The sequence below is a fragment of the Micropterus salmoides genome, unplaced genomic scaffold (assembly GCF_014851395.1).
Source record: "Micropterus salmoides isolate LMB-PRFRI ecotype aquatic unplaced genomic scaffold, ASM1485139v1 Ms_hic_scaffold_3445, whole genome shotgun sequence".
Lineage (NCBI taxonomy): Eukaryota > Metazoa > Chordata > Actinopteri > Centrarchiformes > Centrarchidae > Micropterus > Micropterus salmoides.
The window spans coordinates 1-22,117 of NW_024042757.1; the positions used below are offsets into that span (position 1 = coordinate 1).

General features: G+C 39.6%; 1 pseudogene; it reads right to left on the bottom strand.

Annotated features, from left to right (window-relative positions):
• Positions 1-756: 756 nt before the first annotated feature.
• LOC119884445 lies at positions 757-20,846 on the bottom strand (annotated as a pseudogene).
• Between the last annotated feature and the right edge of the window lie 1,271 nt (positions 20,847-22,117).

Consider the following 22,117-nt stretch of genomic DNA (forward strand, 5'->3'; position numbering starts at 1 on the left):
CAGACCCACCACTCGATCCACTGACATGGAGGAAGATTTACACCACTTTTGTTACTAGGACAGAGATATTTGCGGTGAGATTTACAGTTGAAAAGCTACATGAGGACATGTTGCCCCGTCATGTGGTACTGACGTCTTTCCACGGTCCTGGATGAAGTTGCTGGAGGAGTGTTAAGCAGAGCCGTCACATGTCATTCAGAGGATCCATGTTCTTGGTCAACCAATTATCTGCATTATAGTCGACCTGGAAGTGTAGATGGAAGTCATGCTTGTTAACGGTGATCATGATAGCAAATAAAAAAAAAAAATCTAACGATAAAGCTGTCGTTAACTATATTTTCTTTCTGTCATATCATACTATCTACTTCCTGTCTGTGGCTCAGCTCTGAGCCCATTGGTTCATACTGAAGATTTAAAAACATCTCACAACGGCTGCTCACTGTAGTTCTTTATGAATCCACATGTGGCGCTCTAGTGAGTTTGGGGCAGCAGGTTGAGTCAGAATAAACTTCAGTGTGTGTTCATGGTGATTAAGGAACATGTGCAGCAGTGAGGCTCACTGATGGGTTTTAATGTTTTTGGACAACAATGGAGCTAAGGATCAGAGGAAGAAGAGACATCAGGCTTTGAGACACACATAGCTGTTAGTATATTCATTGTCGGTTTGGTCTGTTCATTGTTGACAATAAGAAAACAGAGAATATTACTGGCCTTATTGTAAATAAACTATAACTGTTCCCCTTCAGTGATCCTTACCTTACGGCGTAGTGCAGCACACTGAACATCAGTTTATCTTTGTGTTGTTTGGGTTTGGAGAATTTCACGTGACCGGTGTGGGTGTTCAGCAGCTTGTCCACGAAGGTAAAATCTGTGGCTTTGGGGAACCAGCACTCCTCGTCGAGCAGGGCCAGGATGCCTGGAGGGTTGTCTGCAGGACAGTGAAGGACACAGATAATCAGTAGCAGTTATTTTTTGATCAGGGTTAGCTCATTTGTCCACAGTTGGGTTTGCACGTGGGGACTGATACAGGCAGAAGTGCAGGTAAGTGCTTTTTAAAGGTTGTAAATATGACTTTTTTGAGTTAAGAATAAAAGCATCACTTCTTACTTGGCTTGTTCTTACAGGTGTAGAGTACATAAACAGAGCCTGTTGTTTACATTTGATACTGTGTCACATTGCTTTCTTCTGCGTTTAACATTTGTGCAAATCTGCCTTATAATTGTGGGCCCCGATTCACTATAAATATATCTATAAATAATTAGTCATTTCAGGCCATGCATGGTGGGTGCAGTCCGTCCTGACCGGCCTCTCGATGAGCTCAATGCAGGGCTGCAGGTCGAGGCCGAAGTCGATGAAGTTCCACTCGATGCCCTCTCTCTTGTACTCCTCCTGCTCCAGGACAAACATGGTGTGGTTGAAGAGCTGCTGCAGACGCTCGTTGGTATAGTTGATGCAGAGCTGCTCAAAGGAGTTGTCCTGAAGCAGAGAAACGTTGCAGTGATTAGAACAACAACCTAAATACAATGAAACAAACACTCAAAGTATTTAAATGTTTGTTTTAAATTCACCTCAAAAATCTCAAAGCCAGCAATGTCCAGGATGCCCAGGAAGGAGTCGACTGCCTCTTACTCTTGTCCAGCGTCTTGTTGACTCTGGCCAGGATCCAACGAAACAGGCGCTCGTACATGGCCTTAGCCAGAGCCTCCACCGCGAAATCAGCCTGGAGGAGGAGGATGTGGGTGAAGGGTGAAGAGAGACAGTAAAATTATTTGTTACGATTCATTTTGGGATGATAGTGATGCGACAGAAGGGTTAAACAAACACTTCTTCAAGCTCAGAGTAGGACATTAACTATGTACATTTACTCAGAGCCTCAGATACTTTGAGTATTTCCATTTTTCCTCCACCATATTTCAGAAGTAATTATACTAGAAGAGCCTTTATTTTCTGAGTTAATGAGGTTTGGTTTGCTGTCACCTGCTGCTTGGTCTGCGCCTTCTGCACCACCTCTCTGCCCACTTTAATTCGGGGGGTGAGGATGGCGCGGGTGAAGTCGGTGACATTGATGCCCTGCAGGTGACACACCTTCTGGGCGGCTGGGGTTGATGGGCAACATGACACGGGAAAGGTCAGAGATGTTTACAAGGTCAATTACAATGCTGGTGTTGGTATTTTTTAAAAATGGTTACCCGTGTTGTCAGGCATGGTCGCCTGCTCACTGTTCCTCTCCTTCTCAATCTTGACGTTGCCCAGCTGGAGAACAGTGGACACCACCTTTAACATCCCTGCAGCGAGGAACAGGAAAGTAAGAGTGACATTTAAAATGATGTTACAAATGTACTTAGAGTTTTTTGCCTGAGCCAAATGATGAAATTATAAATATCTTCTAGTACAGAGTCCTGATCATATATTTCTATTTTCTAACACAATACAGCTGCACAGTTAGTATAATCAAAGACTTTTCAGTAAGATGTGCTGGGCAGCTGCAGAGCTCTCTTTGAAATGTTTTTTATGTGTTCAGGGAGATAGGAAGTGTGGATCTGTTATGACAGGAGTAGATTTGGAGAACATTTGGACAGCTTCTCTTTGGTTTTCCAGTGATTTTTCTTTCCCCACTCTTTCCTGAAATGAATTCAATTTGATTCTGAACTGTGACCTTAAGATAATTAATCATAAGATTATGTTCATTCTAACTTCCTGATGTTGTTCTTTCATATTCCTGAGGGTTTTTTTTGTGGTAATATTCTCAGTAGAACAATAACTTCTTGTCTTTAAGGCGGAAAAAAGGTAATTTAGAAAGTGTTTGGGTGGATGGACAAATGGTCATTTATGAGACCTACTGAGCGAGCAAAGTGGGTTCAAGTAAAGGGTTTCGATTGTGACGTTGGTTCTGGTGGGCTCTGAGCAGTTTGTACCTAGTCTCTCCTCCTCGGTGAAGCCCATGATGTCCATGGCCTCCAGAGTCTCATCAAACATCTCGTCATCTTCCTGACCGGAGATCTCCACGTGACCCGCCAAAAGGAAACGATAGCTGCCGAAGTCCTCCAGCAGAAGCTCCTCTAAAACACACACACGCAAACACACCAAGTGAAAGTTTTGATGATACCTTTTGTTTGCTAGTTGTCAGACCCAAAGCTGATAACCTCAACATCATTTTTCATCTTCTACAGAGATGTCCAGGGGGTGATGTCCAGATGGCGCAGTGGATAAGACACATCGGTTCAATTCCCCACTGTGACACATCCACCATTGTGTCCCTGAGCAAGACACTTAACCCCTGGTTGCTCCAGAGGCGTGCGACCTCTGACATATGTAGCAATTGTAAGTTTTTATTTTTATCCTTAGCTTATAGACTGAAAGCCGGGGCAACCTGCAGGCCTAGCTTCATCAAAAGTGAACAAACACGCATTCAAAAAACATGAAAGATGTATTTGCTGTGCAACATGTATATTTACTGAAATAGAAATAGAAATGTAACAAGATGACGAATGTACAGGCTCTAGAGCCAGCATGGCTAAAAACGAGACTGGTTTTATCAGCAGTTTGCATTGGAGCCATCTTTGGTCCAACAACAGCTGGGTGCAGTGACAACATGTAGCATCTTCCTGTCCACGTGGGCGGGTCGACAGGTTTGTAAAATGTCTTGAACAAACCTGAATGGATTAACATGTACAGCAGCTTTGTGAAAATAAGAACAAATAAGTCCAATGTAGAGTTTTTCAAAGGTATTCTTTTTTCGATTTAATGCTAAGCTAGCAGTTCCCATAAGCCCATAGGCGGAAATAGTGGGGGACCGTGGGGGGGTCACCCAATAACATAAAAGTGTGTTTTAAGTTTATAGAAAAATTTTGAGTACCCCCTCCTTTGCCTCAAAATGGTTTGGTCCACTGCCTACTTCCCCTCTTTACATCACCAACACACAGTCCATAGGGAGAGAAAGTTTGAATCGCTTCAGTAGTTGTGGAACTCCAGTAACGTTTAGTAGGCTGGCACGGCTGTTTTATTCACTTGAAACATCAGATGAAGTGATTCTTTCTCTTTAATACAGAGGATGCAGAGTCATTAATAAATTAATATAAATTAATTAATAAAATCATGACAAAAAAATATGATAACTGATGTATTTTTCCTTGAGTCCTATGTTACCTATTGTAATGTAACCTAGTTTGTTTGGTAGCCTTTCTAATAGCTTGTTGATAGTAAGTCACCCACTACAGCTAGAGATGTGCCGATCGATCTCCTCTGGACTGGAATAGGCTGCTTTTCAGCTAATTTGGCAATATTATGCCAAATTAGAATGTAATATTATCCATATTACACTACTAATAGCAGTAAGACTTCCCTCTGTGTACACATATCCTGCGCAATTACAACTTTGGCTTTATTATTTGTGGCCCCTTTTTTCGCTTGAGAAAGTTTATGTTTATTGCCCCCCCCCAATGGTTAGATGAAATTTACACCCTTGTCCCTGCCTTCAGTCTTGATACAGAGCTAGGCTAAACAGACCTATTTTAGTACCAGATGTTTTATCTTACCTCACTCTGGGTAAGACAGCTAAGCTACAATTTCCTTGATATTTTATTTTCACTCTATAAACCCATCTTACAGTAAAAATAGTGTTTTTATCTTGCTCATATTGTAGCTGCTCACCCCTCAGCTTGTCTTTGGCCCCTGCCACCATGTAATAGAAGATGTGAAAGGCTCTCTCAGTGTTGGCCTGACGAATACAGCGAGACTTCTCCAGCAGGTCTGTTCGGGTCAGGAGAGGGTTAAGTAGATAACCATGTCTGTTTTCAGTTACAGTGGCACTAGGCATATTATTTTGAGATCATTTTTATGTTATTTTTAACACATTTGATCAAAAGGATACAGGTGTCAATATTAGCCCCAACAAGATAGCCAGTCACATCAAAGTTGAGCTTGATGAACTTGCCCTGTGGACAGAGGAGACAACAGCAGCTACATGACACCATTAACTACTGTGGTGAGTCAAAGTCAAAGCGCTGACTTAGAAACAGATTAAAAACTTACAAATCTTGAGGAGTTATCGTTCTTGATGGTTTTGGCGTTTCCAAACGCCTCCAGGATGGGATTAGCCTGCAGCAGCTGCTTCTCCAGCTCCCCCTTCAACCCATAACAAGGTTACACACATTTTTACTTGCTTGAACCATAAATCTATTGATCCACTCCAGACTGTATAGACCTCAGCTGGCAGGCTTTTGACCAGAACAAAGAAACGTGATCACATCACTCCTGTTTTAGCCTCTTTAAACTTTTACAGAAATTCACTGTTGCTTTAAAAGATCGTGGCCTCTCGCCCTGCTTTATATCTGACCTTTTAGTGATTATATTTAAATAAAATTTTCGTTTTACTGTATTTTCATTCCATGGTTTTTATCTGCCTCAACTCTTTTTCTGGTTTTTAACTGTGTTTTATATTTCTGCCCTTGTGAAGCACTTTGTAACATGGATTTTGAAAAGTGCTCTATAAATAAATGTGTTGATTATTATTATTATTGCACTATATTAGGGCTGAACAATGAATCGAAATCTTATCAAAATCGCAACGTGAATCGCAACGTTTTGATAAGATTTGCAGTAGTCGTTAAAAGCAAAATGTGTGTCAGAAATCCATCCATCCATCCATCTTCAACCGCTTATCCTGCCTACAGGGTCGCGGGAACCCTGTAAAATACTATTTTGAATTAAATATTGTTGTGCTGCAGAGATGTCCTGGTCTACAAAAATTATTCTACAATAAAAAATAAATTGTTTGGTGCAGATCCTTGCAAATATACCATAATCATTTAAATATGTTCATGATCGTTCCCTCGATATTATGTGTATCTATCTATTCTGTGTATTTAACAGTAGACATGCACATGACAGCCGATAAGCACGTTAAATTGAATACATACATACCAAGATGTAAGACTGACACATTCAATTTTAAGTAGTGTAAAAGAGTTTACACTTACGTAGGCCAGAGATCCCCCCTGCTGCTGTGGCGGCTGCAGAAAGACACAGGAACACAAACTGGTTAGAAACTCAATGAATCTTCAACTTACTTGTCTTCTTTTTAAGAAGGTACTACATTTAGCATCTCCCCAAAATTGGCTGCCCGCATGACAGCTTGAAAAGCAGCAGAGCAGCAGGACCAGAGGTCAAGCATCATTAAACCTTAAAACTAAACAAACCACAGATAGTTCTTCACTGGATTATATGCAGCTGAGCGAACAGCAGCTGTAACTTGTTGGAAAGATATGAAGACTTGGCTCAATGGTCATTTGTAAGTACGATCATTTTCCATTCCCTGCACCTGTTTTGCTGAAATCGCTGCTATTTTATGATTTAAAAAGAAATCTTCAGTCATAGATGTGAGAACAATTAGAAGCTCCAGCAGCAGCAGACGCACAGACAACAACAATCTGTCCTCACCTTGACCACAGCTGCAGCCACTGAATCCTGTCATGCACAGTAGAATATGTGATTTAATATTTTGTGCTCTGATACAGTGTAGTTCATCACATTTAAATGAGTTAGTACAGTTTCAAATGAAGGCTCTGTCTTTCATATGATAGTAACCAAACTTTTAGCGGTTAAGTTTGCTAAAATGTGGAACAGCTTCAAGCTAACATCACAACATACGTAACATTTTATTTATTATTACACTGAGGAAATTCATTATGGAGCCGAAGATACTTCCAGCAAAAACAATGTATAATGCATTTAAACTGAAACTGACACACAAAATATTTGTTGGCTAAAAACAAACATGACCACTGCAGAGATACACTGTAAAGCACACAATGTTAATTTAATTAGTTTTCGATTAATTCATACTGTGTACAATTATTCCTTGGAATACCGTAAAACTTCAATTAATAGCCCGAGCTTTTATTTGCTTAAATCTAGGGCTGGGCGACATGGCCAAAAATGTTATCACGATAAAAACATTTCATATCATTCGATATCGATAATTATCAGGATGAAAGTCAAATGATTTCTTTCAAGTTTAAAAGCAGATTTTTGCTCCTGAGTGAAAATTATTATATTATAACTTAATTATGTGTTTAAACTTCTTTATGGTCAGAATGTGACAAACACTTGATACAGTGGATCACTTCACAAATCTGAGTTAGCACATTCAAAACCATTATCTTTTCCAACAAATATGATTAGTTAATCTTTCAGGCCTCTTTTCCTCAACAAAATAAATATTTTAATAGACAAATTAAGTGCTAATTTGTTTGTTTCAAATGAATATAAGCAAATGTTTATTGACGATATATTGAATATTTATTAAATTGTTATTGAGGAAAATTATATTATTGATAATCATCATTATTGTTTTATTGCCCAGCCCTACTTAAGTCCCTGAACTCACCCTGCCTATATCTGGGAAAGGCCTTTAATTCCTTTCCCACAAATACTCTTTCTCAGCAAAATGGTAAATAAGCTCCTATTACTTTGTTTGTTTCAACCAGAATGAATATTATTTGTATAAAAATATGAATCATTCATTTGATCTAGAGCGAGAGAAACATTTAGACTGCCGTAGAAAGGATGAAGCTATTTGTGTTAACAAGCATTTGAACAGTTGTACCTAATACAGTGGCCGGAGAGTGTATGCTGACTTTATGACTGCTTCAAAATAAACTTTTGTTTCCGTAAAATGAACTGTATGACTGAATTGTGGAGAATCTAACTGATCCTACGATATGTAGCATCTCCATAATGACATTTGTTTTTTAAAAATTATATGTGTATGCACGATCTAAGCAGCTTTAAGAGGTTTTATACATCCATAGAACTTATATAAAAAACAGACCCAGCATCGAATTGGGACTCTGCTTTTAACTTAAAGTTTTATTTTCTCCATGAGCAATGAATTTCATGCCATCATAAATTTATTTTTATAATTTTGATAGCTGATAAAGTTAGTGTGGAAGCTGGTAGTATTTGTTCAGAGCACATTATCCTAATAATGTGTTAATAATTGTTTATATTCCTATCATTTTATAGCTGTAGTTCCTAGTTACTGTGCAAATTGAGATCTTAAACAAAAAGTATGATAATGTTCTTCTTCAACATTTACTTCTTGAAATTAGCTCCTAAAACAGCTACAACATTAAAATGCTGCGTACATTTTATTGCATCAACTAAATTAATCGAATAGTAGAATTTATTATTATTCTACTCACACTGCATAATGAGTACTTTTACTTTAAGGAGTATTTTTACCTTGGGAAAGATGTAAGCCATGGGGAAGAGGTAAGATTGTTATGAGTCTTTGAAAGAGTCAAATCACTACTAAGAAAATATTGGGCAGTTACACCATGTCTAAGTCTGACGCTGTGGCGTTTTTGTTCTTGAAATTCATCATTGTGATATATTTAACTTCTATTTGTCATTTGTTTTGTTGGATGTAATTATTACTTGGCTGCTATGTACTGCATATCCAGTTTTCAAGAGCAATCTTTAAACATTGCTTGAAACATCTCGATGGAGTTTCTGAAGCCGTTTCTACTCACAGGATTCGCGTCCTTCTTGCCCTTGTGTGAGGAGGCGACGACAGCCAGGTACTGAATCACCTTCTTGGTGTTTTCTGTCTTCCCCGCTCCAGACTCACCTCTGGGTGACGTGGTGAGGAGAGGCGGATGAAACATATGGAGAATAAAAGAGAGAGAGAGACAAAGATTATAATAGAGAGCAGTTATTTGTTTTTTTTTTCTTTTCCATTAGAAGCTAAAATGTCAAAAACTCACTTTTCAAATGTGAATATTTGCTTGTTTTATTTTGTCTTCTATGATAGTAAACTGAGTTTTGGTGGGTTTGAACTGTTGTCTGGACAAAAACAATCATTTTCAATATGTCAGGTTGAGCTTAATTTTATATATCTTTTTATTTTCTGCAATTTTATAGACTGAGAGTAATCAGTTATTTGAAAACTCCCTACAACATACGTCACTCTATTTTAGGGTTTAAGGTTAGTTTAATTCTCCAGGGAATGAATGAAAGTGAATGCGGGGGGCCCCCTTAAGTGATGGAAACAAAATTTGTGTGCTCACATGCATGGCACAATGTGATGGAAAATGGTTAAGGGTTGTATGTTTTCACTCACGTGCAGAGAATTGACTGATCCTCACGGTCTGCGGAGAAAGAGAGAGAGAGATGTTAAAAAGGGGGAAATAATGTGAAATGTTGACTTAGCTGAACTCGTTAGTTGAAGCCAAGTTGAACAGACCAAACATGAACTCTGAAGCGGTGCCGCTTCACTCGGACACAAGCGCAAACGGCTCTGAAATCTCGTTCAGGGGGGAGATTAGCCTCCATCACTCATAACGTCTAAAAATAGCAGGTGGATGCTGGGCTCCATTGCTGTAATCTTGTCTCCCTGCTCCATGTAAGGCCATTCTGGAGCTGAATGGAAAGTTGGTGAGGTCACTGGTGGACCATCAAGAGACGAGACAGCAACTCTGAGGCTTCACTCAGGGCTGCTCGCTGCCACCACTCAACTTTTATCTAGTAACTTTCATTTGGTAATTGTATGTGTGTGAGAGTGTGCGTTTGTGTGTCTGCTGTTTTGTTAAGTACTGTGAGAAATTTTAAATGTTTTTAGTTTACACTGTTCAATACACTTGGTGTTGACACATTTTGTTTTGGAGGCATGTTGTGCCGTAAATCAGGAACTGGAGAGCAGCAACAACAGCAGTAGTAGCAGTAGTAGTAGTAGTAACATACGTGTTAGTAGCAGTAGTAATAATATATGTGGTAGCAGTGAAAGTAGCAGCAGCAGCAGTAGTAACATACGTGTTAGCAGCAATAGTAGTAGTAACATACGTGTTAGCAGCAATAGTAGTAGTAACATACGTGTTAGCAGCAGTAGTAGTAGTAACATACGTGTTAGCAGCAGCAGCAGTAGTAACATACGTGTTAGCAGCAATAGTAGTAGTAACATACGTGTTAGCAGCAATAGTAGTAGTAACATACGTGTTAGCAGCAGTAGTAGTAGTAACATACGTGGTGGCAGTGAAAGTAGCAGCAGTAGTAGTAGTAACATACGTGGTAGCAGTGAAAGTAGCAGCAGTAGTAGTAGTAACATACGTGTTAGCAGCAGTAGTAGTAGTAACATACGTGTAACATACGTGTTAGCAGCAATAGTAGTAGTAACATACGTGTTAGCAGCAGTAGTAGTAGTAACATACGTGGTGGCAGTGAAAGTAGCAGCAGTAGTAGTAGTAACATACGTGTTAGCAGCAGTAGTAGTAGTAACATACGTGTTAGCAGCAGTAGTAGTAGTAGTAACATACGTGTTAGCAGCAGTAGTAGTAGTAACATACGTGGTAGCAGTGAAAGTAGCAGCAGCAGCAGTAGTAACATACGTGTTAGCAGCAGTAGTAGTAGTAACATACGTGTTAGCAGCAATAGTAGTAGTAACATACGTGTTAGCAGCAGTAGTAGTAGTAACATACGTGTTAGCAGCAGTAGTAGTAGTAACATACGTGTTAGCAGCAGCAGTAGTAGTAACATACGTGGTGGCAGTGAAAGTAGCAGCAGTAGTAGTAGTAACATACGTGGTAGCAGTGAAAGTAGCAGCAGTAGTAGTAGTAACATACGTGTTAGCAGCAGTAGTAGTAGTAACATACGTGTTAGCAGCAGTAGTAGTAGTAACATACGTGTTAGCAGCAGTAGTAGTAGTAATATACGTGGTAGCAGTGAAAGTAGCAGCAGCAGCAGTAGTAACATACGTGTTAGCAGCAGTAGTAACATACGTGTTAGCAGCAGTAGTAGTAGTAACATACGTGGTGGCAGTGAAAGTAGCAGCAGTAGTAGTAGTAGTAGTAGTAGTAGCAGTAGTAACATACGTGTTAGCAGCAGTAGTAGTAGTAACATACGTGGTGGCAGTGAAAGTAGCAGCAGTAGTAGTAGTAGTAGTAGTAGTAGTAGCAGTAGTAGTAGTAGTAACATACATGTTAGCAGCAGTAGTAGTAGTAACATACGTGGTGGCAGTGAAAGTAGCAGCAGTAGTAGTAGTAACATACGTGGTGGCAGTGAAAGTAGCAGCAGTAGTAGTAGTAGTAGTAGTAGTAGCAGTAGTAGTAGTAGTAACATACGTGTTAGCAGCAGTAGTAGTAGTAACATACGTGGTGGCAGTGAAAGTAGCAGCAGTAGTAGTAGTAGTAGTAGTAGCAGTAGTAGTAGTAGTAACATACGTGTTAGCAGCAGTAGTAGTAGTAACATACGTGGTGGCAGTGAAAGTAGCAGCAGTAGTAGTAGTAACATACGTGGTGGCAGTGAAAGTAGCAGCAGTAGTAGTAGTAACATACGTGGTAGCAGTGAAAGTAGCAGCAGTAGTAGTAGTAACATACGTGTTAGCAGCAGTAGTAGTAGTAACATACGTGTTAGCAGCAGTAGTAGTAATATACGTGGTAGCAGTGAAAGTAGCAGCAGCAGCAGTAACATACGTGTTAGCAGCAGTAGTAACATACGTGTTAGCAGCAGTAGTAACATACGTGTTAGCAGCAGTAGTAGTAGTAACATACGTGTTAGCAGCAGTAGTAGTAGTAACATACGTGGTAGCAGTGAAAGTAGCAGCAGCAGCAGTAGTAACATACGTGTTAGCAGCAGTAGTAACATACGTGTTAGCAGCAGTAGTAGTAGTAACATACGTGTTAGCAGCAGTAGTAACATACGTGTTAGCAGCAGTAGTAGTAGTAACATACGTGTTAGCAGCAGTAGTAGTAGTAACATACGTGGTAGCAGTGAAAGTAGCAGCAGCAGCAGTAGTAACATACGTGTTAGCAGCAGTAGTAACATACGTGTTAGCAGCAGTAGTAGTAGTAACATACGTGTTAGCAGCAGTAGTAACATACGTGTTAGCAGCAGTAGTAACATACGTGTTAGCAGCAGTAGTAGTAGTAACATACGTGGTGGCAGTGAAAGTAGCAGCAGTAGTAGTAGTAGTAGTAGTAGTAGCAGTAGTAGTAGTAGTAACATACGTGTTAGCAGCAGTAGTAGTAGTAACATACGTGGTGGCAGTGAAAGTAGCAGCAGTAGTAGTAGTAACATACGTGGTGGCAGTGAAAGTAGCAGCAGTAGTAGTAGTAACATACGTGGTGGCAGTGAAAGTAGCAGCAGTAGTAGTAGTAACATACGTGGTAGCAGTGAAAGTAGCAGCAGTAGTAGTAGTAACATACGTGTTAGCAGCAGTAGTAGTAGTAACATACGTGTAACATACGTGTTAGCAGCAGTAGTAGTAGTAACATACGTGTTAGCAGCAGTAGTAGTAGTAACATACGTGGTAGCAGTGAAAGTAGCAGCAGTAGTAGTAGTAACATACGTGGTAGCAGTGAAAGTAGCAGCAGCAGCAGTAGTAGTAGTAACATACGTGTTAGCAGCAGTAGTAGTAGTAACATACGTGTTAGCAGCAGTAGTAGTAGTAACATACGTGGTGGCAGTGAAAGTAGCAGCAGTAGTAGTAGTAGTAGTAGTAACATACGTGATAGCAGTTACAGTAGCAGCAGCAGTAGTAGTAGTAGTAGTAGTAGTAGTAACATACGTGGTAGCAGTTACAGTAGCAGTAGTAATAATATACGTGGTAGCAGTGAAAGTAGCAGCAGTAGTAGTAGTAGTAGTAGTAGTAGTAACATACGTGGTAGCAGTTACAGTAGTAGTAGTAACATACGTGATAGCAGTTACAGTAGCAGCAGCAGTAGTAGTAGTAACATACGTGGTAGCAGTGAAAGTAGCAGCAGTAGTAGTAGTAACATACGTGTTAGCAGCAGTAGTAGTAGTAACATACGTGTTAGCAGCAGTAGTAGTAACATACGTGGTAGCAGTGAAAGTAGCAGCAGTAGTAGTAGTAACATACGTGGTAGCAGTGAAAGTAGCAGCAGCAGCAGTAGTAGTAGTAACATACGTGTAACATACGTGTTAGCAGCAGTAGTAGTAGTAACATACGTGTTAGCAGCAGTAGTAGTAGTAACATACGTGGTAGCAGTGAAAGTAGCAGCAGTAGTAGTAGTAACATACGTGGTAGCAGTGAAAGTAGCAGCAGCAGCAGTAGTAGTAGTAACATACGTGTTAGCAGCAGTAGTAGTAGTAACATACGTGTTAGCAGCAGTAGTAGTAGTAACATACGTGGTGGCAGTGAAAGTAGCAGCAGTAGTAGTAGTAGTAGTAGTAACATACGTGATAGCAGTTACAGTAGCAGCAGCAGTAGTAGTAGTAGTAGTAGTAGTAACATACGTGGTAGCAGTTACAGTAGCAGTAGTAATAATATACGTGGTAGCAGTGAAAGTAGCAGCAGCAGTAGTAGTAGTAGTAGTAGTAGTAGTAGTAGTAGTAGCAGTAGTAATAATATACGTGGTAGCAGTGAAAGTAGCAGCAGCAGTAGTAGTAGTAGTAGTAGTAGCAGTAGTAGTAGTAGTAACATATGTGGTAGCAGTTACAGTAGCAGTAGTAGTAGTATTAATATCAGTGGCAGCAGTAATGTTAATAATATCAATGGCAGCAACAGTAGTAGTAATAGAAGTAGCAGCAACAGTAGTAGTAATAGAAGTAGCAGCAACAGTAGTAGTAATAGAAGTAGCAGCAACAGTAGTAGTAATAGAAGTGGCAGCAACAGTAGTAGTAATAGAAGTAGCAGCAACAGTAGTAGTAATATAAGTGGCAGCAACAGTAGTAGTAATAGAAGTAGCAGCAACAGTAGTAGTAATATAAGTGGCAGCAACAGTAGTAGTAATAGAAGTAGCAGCAACAGTAGTAGTAATATAAGTGGCAGCAACAGTAGTAGTAATAGAAGTAGCAACAACAGTAGTAGTAATAGAAGTGGCAGCAACAGTAGTAGTAATAGAAGTAGCAGCAGCAACAACAGTAGTAGTAGTAATACACTGCTGTCACTTATATTACTATAACTTCTGCTGCCACATATATGTCTAAGGAATGCAGTGTCTGTAGATAACAATTAGTACGAAAATGATTTAATTTTTCTTGTATTTTGGTGAATGTACTCCTTAATTGACCTCTATAGAACATCCCAGCCATATAAAACCAGTGAGTCTGAATTTATTCACCAGGTGTGACTTGACCTGCCACCAGCCTGCATATATACTGTATTTTGATGTATATCCACACATAACGTTACCTTGCATCATGTTCCTGTAGGCGTTGTCCGTGATGGAGTAGATGTGTGGCGGCACCTCGTGGCGTTTCTTGCCCTTATACATCTCGATGATCTTTTCAGAGTAGATGGGCAGCATCTTGTAGGGGTTCACCACAACGCAGAACAGACCTGAGTACGTCTGTGGGGGGAAGAAAGACCTCGTCAGAGCATTTTCCTATAAAGTAGTACATTTACAATAAATGGATTTCTCCTGGAACACTGCCCTCTAAACTTCATGATGTTTCAGGAATCCCAGGACTAGTGGGAACCTTGTGTAGGGCTGCAACTAATGATTATTTTCCTTATCGATTAATCTGTCAATTATTTTCTCGATCAATCAATTAAGTTGTCAGGTTCAGAAAATCATGAAAAATGTTGATCAGTGTTTCCCAAAGGTGACGTCCTCAAATGTCTTCTTTCTTTCACAACCCAGAAAATATTCTCATTTGAGAAACTGAAACAACAGAATATGGACATTTCTTCTTTAAAAAAGGACTCAATGTGATAAACGGTGCCTTGTATATAAATGTAAGCCAATTGTTTAGTATCATCAGAATAACCTCAGGACTTCTAGAATACTTTGTGAATTGAAGTGTTGTCCTATAAAACGATGTCAGCCACATCTTGTTTCTTCCCTTTACCTTTAACCCTCCACCGTCTGATTACATGTTCAGGTGAAAGGATGTCGTGTTGCAGTTGTTAAAGCCCTGGGCTACGTGACAGTGGCTGAATCCCAACCTTCGGACTCACAGACTCACCGACATAGAGGTGAGTTCCCAGTGAGAATGTGTGGGCTTAGGGCTGTCCCGCTGTAGTCAAGTGCATGACAGGACTTAATATTACCCACAGTTCATAGCGTTGTGACATTAAACACAGGGTCACCAGGGGAAGTCCAGCAATTAACAAACTACAAAGCAACAGTCGGTTCCTTCAGTGCGTCAGCCGTGAAGAAAGTAAAACAATTTAAATTAAAATATCCCAATTGTTTTGGCGTTTATTGTGCAGCGCTGTGCCATTATACCATTACGGGCGCTTGAGGCCTCTCGCACTTACCAGGTGGCATCAGCTAAGTCTGTGAGGGTTCAGGGTTCAGGCTTTAGAGTGGAGATCAGGATTTTGGTCTTTCAGGTCTGACTGTTTGGCCCCTCCCACTCTAGTGAGGGATTGGCCTCACCTGATTGGCCTAACCCTAACCTGGCCAGGTTCCTCTAATGATGGCTCTTTCTCTCTCTTCCTCCTAGTGTGCTGGTGCCTTTTTGTTGGTGTGATTGTTAAGTTAATCCTTTGTTCAACACTAGCTTAACATAAACAGTCCTCAACACTGACTCTGGATTTCACATATCATGCTATATTTTATTTTTTTGAGTTGTCCTTAATGAACGACTTCTTTAATTAAATGTCACTATGTGGACAGTGTCCCAACAGTGAACCTGTAAAATGTAAAATGATCTTCTGATGTCACGGCTCCCCGATAAAGGCCAGTTCATGTGTGGTTAGTTCACTCATGTCTGGAATAGCAGCAGGATAGAGAGGACAGTGGAGATTCACAATGTGTTCAATCAATCAATCGACAGAAAATGACCAAAATCACCAACTATTTTGAAAATAAGAAATTACATTTATTTCTAGCAAAAATGCCAAACATTCACTAGTTCCTGCTTCCTAATTATGAGTTTTTCCTGCATTTCTTTGTTTTTTGTGATAGTAAACTGAATATTTTTGTGTTTTGGACCGTTTCTCACTACTTTCTGACATTCTTTAGACCAAACAATTAATTGACCAATCGAGAAAATAATCAGCACATTAACTGACACTGAAAATAATTGTTAGACGCAATCCTAGTTCAGAGAAACTAATGTAATCTATACTAATCTCTGAACCAGCAAAGGAAAAATGGTGGACATTTGTGCTACATGTAGTGACCAATTCAACTTGTTTTTGTCATTTCTTAAAAACATATAAATAAAACTAAAGGCCATACATACACATATACACACAAGCCTTCATGCTAAAATACGGCACAACCTCTCAAACTGTGACATTAATAAATAACATCACATTTTTGCTTGCACAAACTTCATATTGAGATTGCTATGAATCACTCAGACATATTTACTTTACATTGTGGGACTCTGGGTCACAGCTGATATTCAGAGTTCAGCGTATGAGATTTTTGTTGGCGGCTCAGATACTGTCTGCTCATATATGGACCGGAGGGACTGGTGAGCTTCATGGCAGTCTGTATTAGATACATCAGCTTGGATTTTAATTTCACATCCCGTGCCTTATTAGACCTTGTAAGACTGACTGAAAAAATAAAATATAAGCTGTTGATCCTTCCGGTTCATCCTGAGTCTATGTAGAGAGCAGAGTGTCTGCTAACCGTCCCTAAACAAGGACTTTTCCACCTTACTGTGGAGTCAGTATGAACCTACAGGGGTTTATAAGGAGAAATAACAAGCACCGTCACCTGCTGACCTCCGCTCCAGTAGCTTCTTCTTTCTACATAGTTTTCCTTTTATTTAGGTTTACTTGTAGTTTTTTCTCTTTCCACACACAGTGTCAGTTTTTAGAAGAATTTAAGCACCTCGTTCATTTAATTTCTGAGAACACTGAGTTCATCAAACACAGTTTGATTTTCATAACCTTCATTATTTCACTTTTAAAATAGCCTTTGGTACCATTAAATATTTCTATTAGCATATATTTGCGTTGGTAATGTTGAATTAAATGTTAATTTATTAAAACTGGAATCTAAGGACAGTATTTTATTTCTTACTCTGACCTCGTGTTTTCTGTTCAAAGTATTAAAAAGACATTTAGTTTTTTATATTCAGTAGGTTTGTCATCTTAATAAATTCATTCATTTTTGGTTTCTTGATGTCTTTAGTTTCATGTTAGCTCTGTTTTCCTGTGACTTGCCTGTTTATTGTGCTCAAATGCTCACTTTAAACACCTGCAACAATTTCTGAGAAAAACCTAAGGCAAACACTCATGAGTGATAGACATGAGGTGTTTTGAAAAGTACCAACAATGTGAGCTACAAGTTTCTGGAGAACTTTGATGTTCATTGTAAACCATTACTTATTCAGGGTATTTGACATTGTAGAAGCAACGAGATGATACTTCTTGATATTCTTTATTTATTATTATTATTAATATTATTAATATTATTATTAATATTAATATTATTATTAGTAGTAGTTTCTTTTATTGTTTGTCTTTACATTATTTTATTAGGACTAAGGAGTAATTTTATCGGCATATTGTAAGATCTTGTTTTTTATTGTATTTGCTTGTGTATTGACAGTAAAGATAAAAGAAAATGTGGTTCAGATTAAGGTTAGAATCAGAGGCTACAGATTGCAGTATGTGAGTTTCCCTCTCAAATATAGCAGTACAAACGAGTGTGTGTGTGTTCCTCACATAGATCAGGCTGGAGAAGTATCTCTCTCGGAGGTTGTGGAGGACTGAGGCTTCGTTGAGGAAGGTGAGGGCGGCCATGTCCTCCACCTTGCTGAACTTGGGCGGGTTCATCTTCTGGATCTCGTCTTTGTTCACCTTCACCTTTTGGCCGTTGGAGAGCTCCACCAGCACCTGCAGCCAAAAACCCACCGTGTCATAAAGTTTTGTGACATTTACTTCATTTACAAACTTAATAAAGACGGTAGGTATTGATATCAAGCAGCTCCCCGCAGTTTCTATATGTTGGCATAGATTTTAAAAAAAGACAGAGAAAGAGAAGCAACTTGTTACTGAACAACACAAAATCTGTCAGCAAGCAAAAATTAAAACTCTGCCTGGAATATAACATTACATGTTTGAATCCCAGTTCTGTTTGTTGCCTTTGTGATTAAAATTTGTGTGTGCCTATTTACATCTGCGTCTTCATCACCCATGACTTTGTTTGTTGTTGTTATTGTTATAAGACCATTGGTTTATTTATTTATTCATTAATCTTTAAAAAATAATTTCTCAAGTTTTACACGTTGCTCTTGTTCATATAAAGAGAAGAGCGATTAAAAATGTCTTAATTTATTTTAAATGGGGATAAATTGATGCAGTTTGTACTTTCTGTTCGTGGAGGATCATGAATAAAAAAACTGGTCCGTTCCATCGGTAGAACTATTAAAGAGTTCAGATACAAAGGGTTGAAACTCACGCGTTGTGTGTGCAGCAGCATGCAGACACAGCAGAGAATATGTGTCACTGCAGAATCATCTGATAATAATGACATCACCGGGGTGTGCATTACCTCATCACCCTTCTCCTCCTTTATGCTGGCCTGCTCGAAGCCCTCCTTCTCCGACGGCACCCACACCAGCTTCTTGGCCATCCAGTCGGCCTGCGCCACCCCGCTGTTGCGAAAGTCATTGTCCAGGAAGAGGTACTTGCCGTCGTCGGGGGCCGGGTCAGCCATGTGAGAAATATCACCGTGAGTGGTCGAATCAATCTGAGGTGATAGTTCAGCGGCGGTAGAGCTGGCGTCTGGATTGTCACTGGCGACTGGGTCGGCCTCTGGTGGGTTAATGGGAGTTGGGTTGACCTCTGACCTCGGTTTGACCTCTGGCCTGCTGAAGTTACAGACGACAGAAATCAAACACTGAACATATGAAATACAACAAGCTAAAGTCATTGGATTAAACAGTGCGCCTTCCAACGACGAGGCTGCAACAACACGTTAAAGCCTGAAAGTGAACATAGCTCCTTGTTAATTTGCTTGTTTCTTTAGCTGGTAGCGAGACATTATAAGGAAAAGTTTGACATGTTGCAAAAAAATGTTTTCTAAAGTTCGATTAGAAGGTCGATATAGAAAATATGAAGCAGACCGGATGCCTGGCGACTTCACATGACAACGAGACTCCCAGCCAAGAAATAGTTCAGCACAAAGAACAAAATAAATTGTAGTTTTTACACTTTGGCTTTGTAAACATTAAACAAACAGGATAACATGTTCATTAGTGAGGTTTAGAGGTACATTTTGTTAACTTTGGACAGAGCCAGGCTAGCTGTTTCCCCCTATTTCCAAACTTTATGCTGAGCTAATTGGCTGCTGGTGGCAGCGTGATATTTATCATACAGACATGAAGGGTATCAATCTTCTCATCTAACTCTCTGCAAAAAAAAAAAAATAGCAAATAGGTGTATTTTGCAAAGTGTCAAACTATTCCTTTAAGCCCATCTTGGATTAATGCACCCAAATAGTTTGCCTTATTACCTTATTAACAAAGTGAACTAAGAAAAGTCTCGAGGGATAAGTGCTAAAGAAACTGACCTTTTAAAAGATATATTAAGTAAAAATCACGTTTGTTTTCAAATATTTATGCATAAAGAAGCAGCAATCCAAATAAAGTTTGGAGAAAAAATTATCTTTAGTTATTATCTATCAAAAGTTGAAACCTCAAAATCAAGTCTTCTTCATCAGGACTGTGTTGGTCTGGTTGATCACGATGAACATTTTGATTCAACACTGTAACAATTTCGGATGCAAAGAGCAAAATTACACACAGCATCAAGCAGAGGAGACAAAACATTGCCAAGAAGATTTGCAAAACCCTCTTAAGTAACCGTGCAGGTATTTAAACATCTCACAGCTCTTTCTTTACGCTTCATCACACAGAAGACTGAGAACTGACCAGGACAAACGAGCATCAATAAACAGACATTAACACATCACATTTCTCTGTTTCTTCCTCCTCCTGTGACTCAACTGCTTCCTTTGCATCCAAGTGTCACACAGATAATTTACATTTGGTTTAAGTGAGCTGCTGATAACGGCCTCGGCACATTTCCCTAAGTTTTCAATGAGCTACTTACTCACTTATCCTCGCCTCTGCTTCTTCATGCAGGTCACAAGGCTGCTTTGACCTCCCATGAAACAGCAGGCAATAAAACATGAAAAGCAGCACACAGATAAACCCTGTAATCAAACAACTGAGCTGCCATGCTGGAATGCCCATGTTTGGCTAACACTTTTGCTCCTGGTAGCCTGGTAGCCCAAAGAGGGATGCTACGGACTTAGCAGGCATACTACCTTATAAGGTGCATCCTCATGTGTCCAGCCAAGCTTACCGTTTACACCAAAATGGTGACATGTCACAAGGTGCATCCATGTGTGGAAAACCGAGCAGGTGTGTGAGCAGAGAGATTTCTGCTGTATTTACAGATAAATGTAAATTATGTGATGATTAAAAAACCATCCTGGAGCTTATTTTAACTTCTTTTTAAGAGTTTAAAGGATTCAGTTTGATGCAGAAGGCAACTGGTTTTGAATTAAACTTTTAAATATATATATTATGATGTCCATTTAGCCCACTGTATTACTCTTCAACAGCATATTAACACATCCTATCTTAATGAGTTTTGAAGACTGACACAAACAGCCTATTACTTTCAGATGTTAACAAGCTAATTTTCCTTTTAATAACTTTTTCTTATTATATCATTTGCCTTTGTGAGCAATTGAACAGGTAATTTCAGCAGAACCCCCTGCATAAAAGTAGTAAAAATCCTCTTCCTGTCCCCTCCTTGGGTTTAATTTCATAGGAAGAAAAATAAAAACAATCTTTATACTCACTGTTCAGCGCTTCAGCCCTCGGTGCAGGATGGAGGCTCAACTCCAGGGGAATGACAATATCATGTCAGGTAAATGAAGTGATGATGGTGATGATGTCCTTCCTCCTCCACACTATTTAAACAGGCCCGCGACACCTGGGGGTGGAGCAGCGCCCGCGACCTGCCTCGTTTCCAAATGGGGTTAGCAGACAAGAGCGACATCCACCCAGCCAATCACAGCAGGAGGAGAGGTTTAACTGCTCTGCCTTCAAATTAAAAGCTTTGAATTGTGCACAGATGTCGAGTGGTTCACCATTATCAATAGTTGATTGTGTGATTATATTTGACTGCAAGGCTGACTTGAAATTTACTCAAACAGTGAACAACAATTTTAGGTACAAGATACTTTAGATATATAGAGATATTTTAGTGTTTCCATTTCTGTTACTTTATAATTTTACTCCACTATATTGCAGAGGGATATATTGCACTTTTTACTCCACTACTTTTATTTGGTAGCTTTAGTTAGCCTACTAGTTACTTTCCAGATTACGATTTTACAAAAGAGTAGTTTATATAATAGTCTATAAGAGGCGACATATTAATAGATTAATGCATCTGTAATAATAATAATAATAATAATAAAATAGGCCTATATATAAGCTATATAAGCTATAATAACATTAACCTAAGCCACAAATCCATTGAACTTTATAATAAGTAGGCTACTTCTGATACTTTATGTTTTACCCGAGATGTAACCCTTTAAATTTAAATCTCTTTGAAAATTGGCCCTTTAAAAAGACAGTTAGAAGCCTGTTTTACTCAAAAGCCTGTAGATAGCCTAACTAAAATTAATAATTAAGTTATTAATTAATTATTTACTATAGGCTACTGAAAACACATTCAAACATTTGTAATGTGGGTTAAACACAGTTTTCTAAAGAGGGCGTCTCTCCTGGTTTACCCTCGTGGTAAAGGTGAAAGATTTACGCGTATGGATTCTTGTTCTCGCTGGCTTGCCGTAGTAGTCTGGTTTCTGCGGTGACCATGCCAAACAAAAGCGCACTTCACTAATTACACTTGCTATGATAATTGAACACAGTCCTATTTCCGGGGTAATTAATATTTTTTTTCTGGTGACAGTTTCTGTCCTGAAAGTGAAATGTGTGAGCCTCCGGAGGACCAGTTCTTCACCGTGTTTGACGGCTCTTCCCCGGAGGATGTGTCCCATGCCAGGCAGCTGTGGAGCTCTCTGCTCTCTCCTGCCGCCGCTGGAGTCCCGGCTGGTGTCGGCAGATATCCGCCAGAGACTGCCGGTGTCCCGGCCGCAGCGCAGCGGCGCCGGAGCCAAACTCTCCGCCCTGGAGCCACCGAGCGTCCCCGCGCTCCGGC